The sequence below is a fragment of the Ambystoma mexicanum genome, chromosome 1p (assembly GCF_040938575.1).
Source record: "Ambystoma mexicanum isolate Mex_15411 chromosome 1p, UKY_AmexF1_1, whole genome shotgun sequence".
In the NCBI taxonomy this organism is placed as follows: Eukaryota; Metazoa; Chordata; class Amphibia; order Caudata; family Ambystomatidae; genus Ambystoma; species Ambystoma mexicanum.
Genome location: NC_090921.1, coordinates 1,489,672,027 through 1,489,681,416, shown reverse-complemented (window position 1 = coordinate 1,489,681,416; position 9,390 = coordinate 1,489,672,027). Strand labels below are relative to the sequence as shown.

Sequence of the window (9,390 nt, the reverse complement as noted above, 5' to 3'; positions counted from 1 at the left end):
GCTCCGGGATCAAGGGCAGAGGATAACGATTCTTAATCGTTATTTGATTTAGGGCACGATAGTCTATACACGTTCTAAGGTCGCCTTCTTTTTGTGGCACGAAGAACAGAGCTGAAGAGACAGGAGACTTGGACGGGCGAATAAAACCATTGGCTAGGCACTGATCTAAATACTGACGCAAATGCAGGTTCTCAGGTTCCGTAAGAGCATAAATCCTACTATAAGGTAGTTTAGCATTGGGTACCAGATCGATCTGGCAATCATAAGACCGATGGGGAGGTAACGTGTTAGCCTGTTCTTTCTGAAAAACGTCTTCGAATTCTTGGTATTCAGACGGTAGCTGTACAGGGGTGGAAGTTGCTGTGGCTAGACCCATAGCTGGATTTCTTGGATAACAAGTTGGTTCACAATCAGGAAAACTTATTTTCTTTGCTCGCCAGTCAATTCTGGGATTATGTGTTTCTAACCAAGGAATTACAAGAATTACTTGAAATTGTGGGGCCTTGATCACATCAAACACGATTGCTTCCCGATGTCCATCCTGACCCACCAGTGTCACTTCAACAGTGGAATGCGTTACAGGCCCTGAGGCTATTTCGGTTCCATCCACTGTAGTAATGACATCTTGGGTTACTTTCGGGCGGAGAGGAAGCTTAATCCTGGAAGCCAATTCACGGTCTGTGTAATTTCCAATAGCTCCACTGTCGATGTATGCTTTTATAGCATGCAACTGCTGAGGCTGTTTTGGGTCCACGAGCACCATTGGCATGACGAAATGCGAGGTCAAAAAATTAGTTTTCAAGCTCGGCAAGCGGACCCCTACGCTTGCCGGGCTAGGTCGTTTCCCGAATCAGGTGTCACTAATTCGTTATCAGTAGCTCCAACCACCTTCTTAAGTGGTTTAACTGGACAATTTCGAAGAAAGTGACCGGAAGTCCCGCAATACAGACAAAGTTGCATTTGCCACCTTCTCTCTCGTTCTTTCTGCGTTAATGGTCCTTTAACACCACCAATTTGCATAGGTTCAGATACGTCGGTACTCTTGGAGGTAGCGTGGGTTTTGATCGGTGCTCGGTTTTCATACTTGAACCGATCTGCTTTTCTATTTTGAAGTCTGTGATCAAGTTGAACCACCAAGTCAATGTAGTCTGTGCAGACCTGGGGTGGGTTTACTATCTGAGCTAGAACATCCTTAAGCTCTCCGCGCAGGCCTCGTTGAAACAATGTGATCCTTTTGCTTTCTGGCCATCCAGTTTCCACAACCAGTCTGTTAAAGGTGGCTATGTAGGACAGAAGATCCTGATTACCTTGTCGTAAGGATAGCAGTTCGTTATCAAGGGCCTGTCCTTGAGAGTGTCGAGCGAACAATCTTTCCATGCTGGCCTGGAAGCCCTGAAAATTCTGGAGAATGGGATCATCCTGATTTACCAATGGAATAGACCAATCGGCAGCACTGCCACTGAGGTAAGATAGTATAAAGGCTACCTTGGTCTGATCGTTAGGGAAGGCTCCGGGTCTGCATAGAAAGTGTAAACGACAATTTTTCATAAACACAGCATATTTCTTGGGATCCCCCGCAAAACGTTCAGGCGGGGCCAAAGGAATGTGTCCAGGTAGATTAATTTGTACCGGGTTACTCAAACCCATTGATGTGGAAATGTCTCCGGAATTAGGTAAAGGAGTGTGCCCTGCCTGGGCCTGTAATAACCTTTTGGCTAGGTCATCAGTTCTTTCCTTAGATAAGATCAGTTCTCCTTTGAGAGCGTTAGTCTCCTGGCGGGCTGAGTGCACCTCTGCCCGTAATTCCCCCAAAAGCTGGGCCAGCTGGTCAGTCTCGGTAGTCTCCATAGCGCCCGGGTGGGAAATTGTGGGTAGGCTTCGCGTTCTGTAACGCTCACCTGGTTCCCACGGAGGCGCAGGTCTGGCTTCGAGTGCTGATGCTTCTTTAATGGTGAAGCGCAGGACTCTGAAGATGGACAGGAAGGGCCCTCTACTCTGGCTTCTCCAGCTCGCAGGAATATTCCCCTGTGCGTGAAAAGGGAGTATTACCTACTGACTGAGTTATGCTCAAGCCTCCCACTCTCTTCCAACCCTCCACAATACCCTTCCACGATTCCCCGTGAAGTCTCACCTTAGGGTCTGAAAGGACGAGCTCTCCATCCTGCTTCTGACGCAGGTGCGCGTTGAACCCAGTTACTTCACTGGATTGAGGTTGGATGGGAGTCAGGTAAGCTTGATTATACTGGTAAGGCGCTGTAAAAGTTCTGTTGCAAGTTCAAAAGTTCAAGCTTTAAATAATAATGTTCATTGTCTTTTTTCAGGTGATGAATGAAGATTCCTTTGGAGACTTCTTGCAACAAAGCGCTAATGTTGATGTCTCTTCCCCATAGGGGCCGGGGTTCGGAATGCCGGAGATATGGCACCGACCCGAAGTGAAACGTGCAGTTCCAGTAAAGATCTGGTAAGTCCTAGATGAGCGCTCAGGTAATGTTTTTGCATTCGCTCATCTAATGTCTTTGTCTTTTTTCCCATAGGGGCCGGGGTCCGGAAAATGCTTGGAAGCAGCAAGACCCTAAATGAAATGGGAATGACCCAACAGGTAAGTCTTAGAAGGAAACTGAGCTTTTCCTATTCCCTTCCTTCTCTCACCTTTTATTCTTGTCTTTTTCTCTAGGCTCTGGGAAGTGGCTGTGTATCCGGATGATCCCTGCTGAAGATGGAGGAACCCAGGAAAGGTGAGTGAAATGCAGCGCTGCAGCGATCGTAACGAAATGCTTTTAAAAATGTCTTCCCTTTCAGGATCGTCGGTGATGTCTCCGTGGTGCAGGTTAGCTGGTAGGTCTCTTGTCTCCCTTTGCAGGTGACCCAGGATGCTGACAGGCGTGGCTGAAGTCCAGATGCAGGAGCTGACAAGGTGAGCGTCCAGCTGCGAGGAGCAGAACAACGCGAAGCGTGAGTTGCTGATCGGGTGTGGTTTAAATAGCTTTGGAAGAAGTTCCAAGTGTGTATCCTTCCTCCGATCAGGTATGTATCCTTCCCCGACCACACCCGGGTGGAAAGTAGTCCCACAGGTAAAGTAGTTCCTATTCAGGCCTCAAGAGGGCCTGGATGTGGCAGCATGGTCTGCATCAGGTAAGTGCACATTAAAACACTTGAACATATGTCTAGCTTTATGAGCCTGGCGCCTAAGGCGCCAGGACAGAGGTCCAACATGAGCCTGGCGCCTAAGGCGCCAGGACTGCGTCCAAAGGGCCCCAGCTTGGGCCCGCTGGCACTCCCCTGGGGGAAATGATGCCTGTCTCTGGGGTTGCTGGGTCGGACCTGGCTCCTTGAAGGTAGGCATCATGACAATGAGTTAGTCCACTTCTGTTCACACTCGAGTCCTGAGGCATGCAGCTCTACGCACCGGCCCAGAGGCCAGCTATCCTAGGCCAACCGAGGCTCCACGGCGCTGAAATACTGTTATGGTTAGGCGGGATTCTGACTTCGAGGCGTTCAGTCATAATCCCACAGATGGTGGCTTCACCCCATTGGCTCCTCAGCCAAGCACATACACCAGTTGTCTGAATCTGCGTTTCCTCTCGTACTGAGCAGGATTACTATTGCAACAACACATCATCAGTAGGGTAAAACAAACCTGTCACACGACTGTCTAAACCAAGCTCATGTTCCCTATTAGCAGGTGAACAATCCAATGCTTGGTGAATTCTGCTTCACAATGATAGGAAGAGCCGACATCGAAGGATCAAAAAACGACGTTGCTATGAACACTTGGCCGTCACAAGCCAGTTATCCCTCTCGTAACTTTTCGTACACCTCATGCTTGAAACCCAACAAAAGTCAGAGACCCTGCTTTCACGGTCTGTATTCACACTGAAAATCGAGATCAAGCAAGCTTTTGCCCTTCTGCTCCGTGGGAGATTTCTGTCCTCCCGGAGATCGCCTTAGGAAACCCGTGTTATGGTTTGCCAGGTGTACCGCCCCAGTAAAACTCCCTACCTGGCACTGTCTCGGGAGCGGGTCGCGCCACAGGACTCCCTCAATGGGTAAGTGAAAAAACGATGAGTAGTGGTATTTCACCGGCGGCCCGAGGGCCCCCCACTTGGTACGACGTCCTTTCATCACCTGCCTGTTCATCCCCAGGCTTTTTAATGTGCACATTCTATCGAATGTGCTAATCGAATTTTTTAGGAGGGGTGGGAAAGGGCAGATAAGGGTTTGGATGGGTGGGCAATAGCAAATAATAAGTGTGGGAGGTGGGTTTGGGGGGTACCCCCCCAAAAAAACCAAAAGAAAACCGATGAGCACATTCGATGGAATGTGCACGTTAAAAAGCCTGGGGATGAACACGCGGGTTATGAAATGACATGGAACCCTCCCACTTATCCTACACACCTCATCTCGTGTCTCTTCACAGTGCCAGACAAGAGTGAATCTCAAGGGGGTTTTCTGTCCCCGCTGATTCTGCCAAGCCCGTTGCCTTGGTTGTGGTTTCGCTAGATAGTAGATAGGGACAGTGGAAATCTCGTTCATCCATTCATGTGCGTCACTAATTAAATGACAAGGCATTTGGCTACCTTAAGAGAGTCATAGTTACTCTCGCTGTTTACCTGCGCTTCATTGAATTTCTTCACTTTGATATTCAAAGCACTGGGCAAAAATCGTGTCAACACCCACCATGGGCCTTACACAATGCTTTGTTTTGTTTTAATTTAACAGTCGGATTCCCCTGGTCCGCACCAGTTCTGAGTCAGCTGCTAGGTGTCGGCCGAGGCCGAACGCTGGCCCCGAACCCCGGGAGGGGAATAGCGAGAGGTGACCACCGCAGCTGGGGCGATACACAGGAAGGGCCTGGCTCACATCCAGAGTCGGCGCCGCCCCCGAGGAGGATACAGCTCATCCGGCCACAGTGCGTGCCCAGCCCCGCTTCACACACCAGCCCGACCAACGTTACAGATCCGACTTGCCAACTTCCTTTACCTACATTGTTCCAACATGCCAGAGGCTGTTCACCTTGGAGAACTGCTGCGGATATGGGTACGGCCCGGCGTGAGATTTACACCATCTCCCCCGGATTTTCAAGGACCAGCGAGAGCTCACCGGACGCCGCCGGAACTGCACCGCTTTCCAAGGCTCGGCCCCTCTCTCGGGGCAACCCATTCCAGGGTGCCCAGCCCTTCATAAAGAAAACAGAACTCGCCCTGGGGATCCCGCCAGCTTCTCTGGGATCATTTGCATTAACGCACTGGATGCCGAGAGGGAACCCGCTACTAGATGGTTCGATTAGTCTTTTACCCCTATACCCAGGTCGGATGACCGATTTACACATCAGGACCGCTACGGACCTCCACCAGGCCTAGCTCACCATCTTTTGGGTTCTATCACACACGCTCATGCTCCATCCCCTGACAGAGTGGGCGAGACGGGTCGGCAGTGCGCCCACCGTGACGGGATCCCACCGCAATCATGCATGCCGGCCCTCACCTTCATTGCACCACAGGGTTTAATTTGGTCCACCGACTCGTGCACGTGTTAGACTCCTTGGTCCGTGTTTTAAGACAGGTCGGGTGGTTAACCGACATCACCTCAGACCCCTGGCGCCCTTTCTGGGCCTCACCACCCGGCAGCACGACGTGGGCGGGGCGCACTGAGGGCAGTACACTACAGTTGCATTGGGAGCCCTGTCTCCGATCTCCGCCCCGGCGACCACCAAGAGGGGCCAGGATGGTTGCCGGAGAAGGGCACGGCGGCAGTCAATCTCCCTCAGCCCCGCTGACACAGAAAACCTGCTGTCAGGGGGCTGTAACACTCTCTTCCTGCGACATTGAATACTACAGGTGGACTGCACGGACCCCATCAGTTTACCTCTCGACAGTTTCATGCCCTCTTGAAGTTCCTTTCAACTTTCCCTTACGGTACTTGTTGGCCACCTGTCTCGCTCCCGGGTTTAGCCTGAGATGGAGTTTACCACACGCTTTGGGCTGCATTGCCAAGCTACTTGACCCCAAGAAGGCCTGATCCCGGCGTGCCAGAGGGCGCTACCGGCCTAACAACATTCGCGGGCTGAGACTCGATCAGAAGGACTTCAGCCCCCTGAGCGATGCCGGGGAGTCGGTCTTCTGTACGCCACATTTCCCACACCTGCCGTTGAACGGGGATTTGGCGCTGGGCTCTTCCCTCTTCACTGACCGTTACTTAGTTTGTTTTCCTCCACTTAGTAATATGCTTAAATTCAGTGGGTCGCCACATCTGATCTGAGGAATCCAAGTGATTTGACCGAATGTCAAATAATCGAAAATTAAATGACCGAAAACAAAGTGTTCGAATGACCAAAAGTTCGAACACTTTGTTTTCGGTCATTTCAGACCCGATAATTCCGAAAAACACACATTCTCAAACACACACACACACAACATACCCATAACACCCCCACCCCCCATCCACACCCTCAGCACACCACCAACATAAACAAACCCCACTTACCTTCTTCTTCACGCTGGTTCCTGCAGCACCAGTTCCCATTCACTTCCGTGATCAGGAACGGCACTCCAGGGTCCTTTTTTTTTTTTTTTTAACACGGATGGCTGCAGGGGTGTCCCCCACAGCCCCCGCTCACTATACCATAAAGTATAGTGAGCGGGGGAATGCAGGGGACACCTCCGCAGCCCCTGTTTCTTTTTTTTTTAACATGGACGTCTGTGGGGGTGTCCCCCGCAGCCCCCGCTCACTATACCATAAAGTTTAGTGAGCGGGGCAATGCGGGGGACACCCCTGCAGCCCCCGTTTTTATTAAATGCTACCACCAAAGGATCGAACTTCTGGTGTTCGATCCTTTGGTGGCAGCATTTTTCGATCTTTTGGTCATTTCGACCTTTTTTTATAGATCATTTCACCCTAAACCGATCAGAGGCCGTAGTCGGGGGAGCACAAAGCTCGGAGCAGCTGGCCTCGGGCCGTTACGGGGGGTTTCCCCAGCCCCGTGCCTCTGGCACTGCCAAGTGTGCACTGTCCCGGTCTGTGGCCAAAGCCCACATGGTCGCGAGGCCCCCGCTCCATGGCCATCCTGCCCCAGCAGCCGTGGGACACCACAGACAGCCACACAAAGCACGGCCAGGTGCCCCAGTATCGGGTGAAGGTGCACCAGGCTTTTTTGCTTTTTAAGGCCCGCTGCCACCACATCCGGGGCGCGCAGGCCACCTGGCCCTCCTGAAACCCGCATGAGGCAGGGAAACTGGGAAGGCCGGGATGCGTCGGCAATGAACCTGAGCACAAAGTCATGGGATCCTGTAACGGTGCTGATCGGGGTCTGACCTAAGGGGGACGAAGGGAACAGGGTCCCTGCGACAGCCCCAGCCACGTCCCTGGGAGGGAACCTCAGGTCGATTGATATACAAGCGACCCTCAGACAGGCGTAGCCCCGGGAGGAACCCGGGGCTGCACGGTGTGTTCTAAGTGTTGATAAATGTGTCCTGCAATTCACACTAATTCTCGCAGCTAGTTGCGTTGTTTATCGACGCGCGAGTCACATCCAACGTTTTTTTTTTTTCAGACGTCAGCCTGTCACTGCCGGTGCAGCAGAGGCCATGAGGAGGCAACGTCGCCTGTGGCAAGACAGCCCAGCGCCCTGTCTAGCTCGGCCAAGACCATTGTGGTTTAAACAAAAAAAAAAATCCATGCGCTCAGCCCGGGAAGCCTGCCTGCCACTTGCTGCAGCATGCTGCTTCCCAGGGGGATGTAGGCAGGCCGTTCCGCAACCGGCCCACCCAGACCGATCCACTCATCCTTCCCCCAATCCCTCAGCTCCCCTTTTGAGGGGTGGAGCTGGTGGGACGGACGGCGGGGCGGGTCAGAGACAGCACAGGCAGAGGAAGGGGGGGTAGATGGGACCTCTAGAGTCTTCAAACGCCAGCCTGGCCGCAGGGGCGAGCTTCAGGTACCTGGGCAAGTGGGAAGGTCACCCGCTGTGCCAGAGGGCCTGGCCAACGCTCGCCCACAGATGTGGGTGGCTGGAACCTCGACGCCCGCGTGTCGAGTAAGCCTGCTATGCCATGGCTCAGGGGTCGCGCCTGGCGTGCTGGGCCCCTGTCTGCCTGGGGAGACGCCCCTCAAGAGCATTCAGATTTCCCTCGGCTCCTGGCTGCCCCCACTCGGTGTTCCATGCCGACCGGGGTGTGCCCATCAATGCCCACCTGCTGGCGGGTCAGAGAGAGTGCACGCCCCCGGCCAGCTCAGCGGCCTGCTCAGTGAGGAGAGGGGGCAGCGCAGGGCTCCCTTTCCGGTGCGTGGTTAGGAACATCCCCAGCAAGTAAACCCAACCCTGCCAGGCGTCCCCGCCCATCTGCTGGGTCGCGGACCCCCCTACAGTGGAAGGGAATCCCCGCTCCCCGGCACCTGGTTGCCCGCGCGCCCCGGACTGCTCTGCGAGAGGTACCCCGGGCTGTAGGTGTGCGCCTCTGGGATGCTCCCCATCTAGCTGCTCAGCTGTTAATGATCCTTCATGCCCCCACTCACAAGCAAATACCCCAGCCCTATATGTCCCAATTCACACTCAAATGCCAAATTTCTCCTACCAAACACACGTTCCAGATTCAAATGCCACCTCCCTCCCGACCCACATGCCACCATCCCTCCCTCCGAACCAACACAAAGACACCAACATCGGTCCCTCCATACCTACATCAAGATGCTCCACCCCTCAGAGCCACACCCATATGCTTCACCTCTACCTCTAGACTCACACTCAGATGGCGCCATCCGCCCTCTCATTACACCCACACCCAGCCATACAGATAAGGTGTGTATCGACCACTTTTACTCACTACAAAAATAAAAATAGGGAGTACAAATACTCCCAACAAAAAGTACGAAATAGACACAGGACCTTGTGCTCTAGTTTTCTGAAGTAGGAGTACTTTACTCCCTATTTTTTGAAGTTGGGAGTAAAATGAATTTTTAGAGAGTAAAACATTAAGTTGCATTCCCAAAGGGAGTATTTCATGAGCGAGTAAAAATATGTTTCAACTGTAAAACGGAAATGTTTTTGTAATAAATACTTCTTTGCACCTAGTTTATTCACATTAAGAGATATTTTTCATCTTCATATCAGGCAGTAATAGTTTCTTTGTGTGGTACTAAGCGCACTTCTGGTCAAAACCTATCCATGCAGCTTTGTGGGTGAAAACAAGAGCACAAGGTCCTGTGTCTGTTTCCTACTTTTTGTTGGGAGTATTTGTACTCCCTATTTTTATTTTTTGGAAGTATTTGCAAATTTGTAGTGAGTAAAAGTGGCTGATACACACCTTCTATGTATGGCTGAATGTGCATGTCCCTCCCATCAAACCCACACTAATGTGTCCCAATTCCCTCCCTCCAGACCCACACTGATGTCCC

General features: G+C 52.1%; 1 pseudogene; it reads right to left on the bottom strand.

Moving 5' to 3' along the window:
- Positions 1 to 7,395: 7,395 nt before the first annotated feature.
- Positions 7,396 to 7,543, bottom strand: LOC138457929 (5.8S ribosomal RNA; annotated as a pseudogene).
- Positions 7,544 to 9,390: the final 1,847 nt, after the last annotated feature.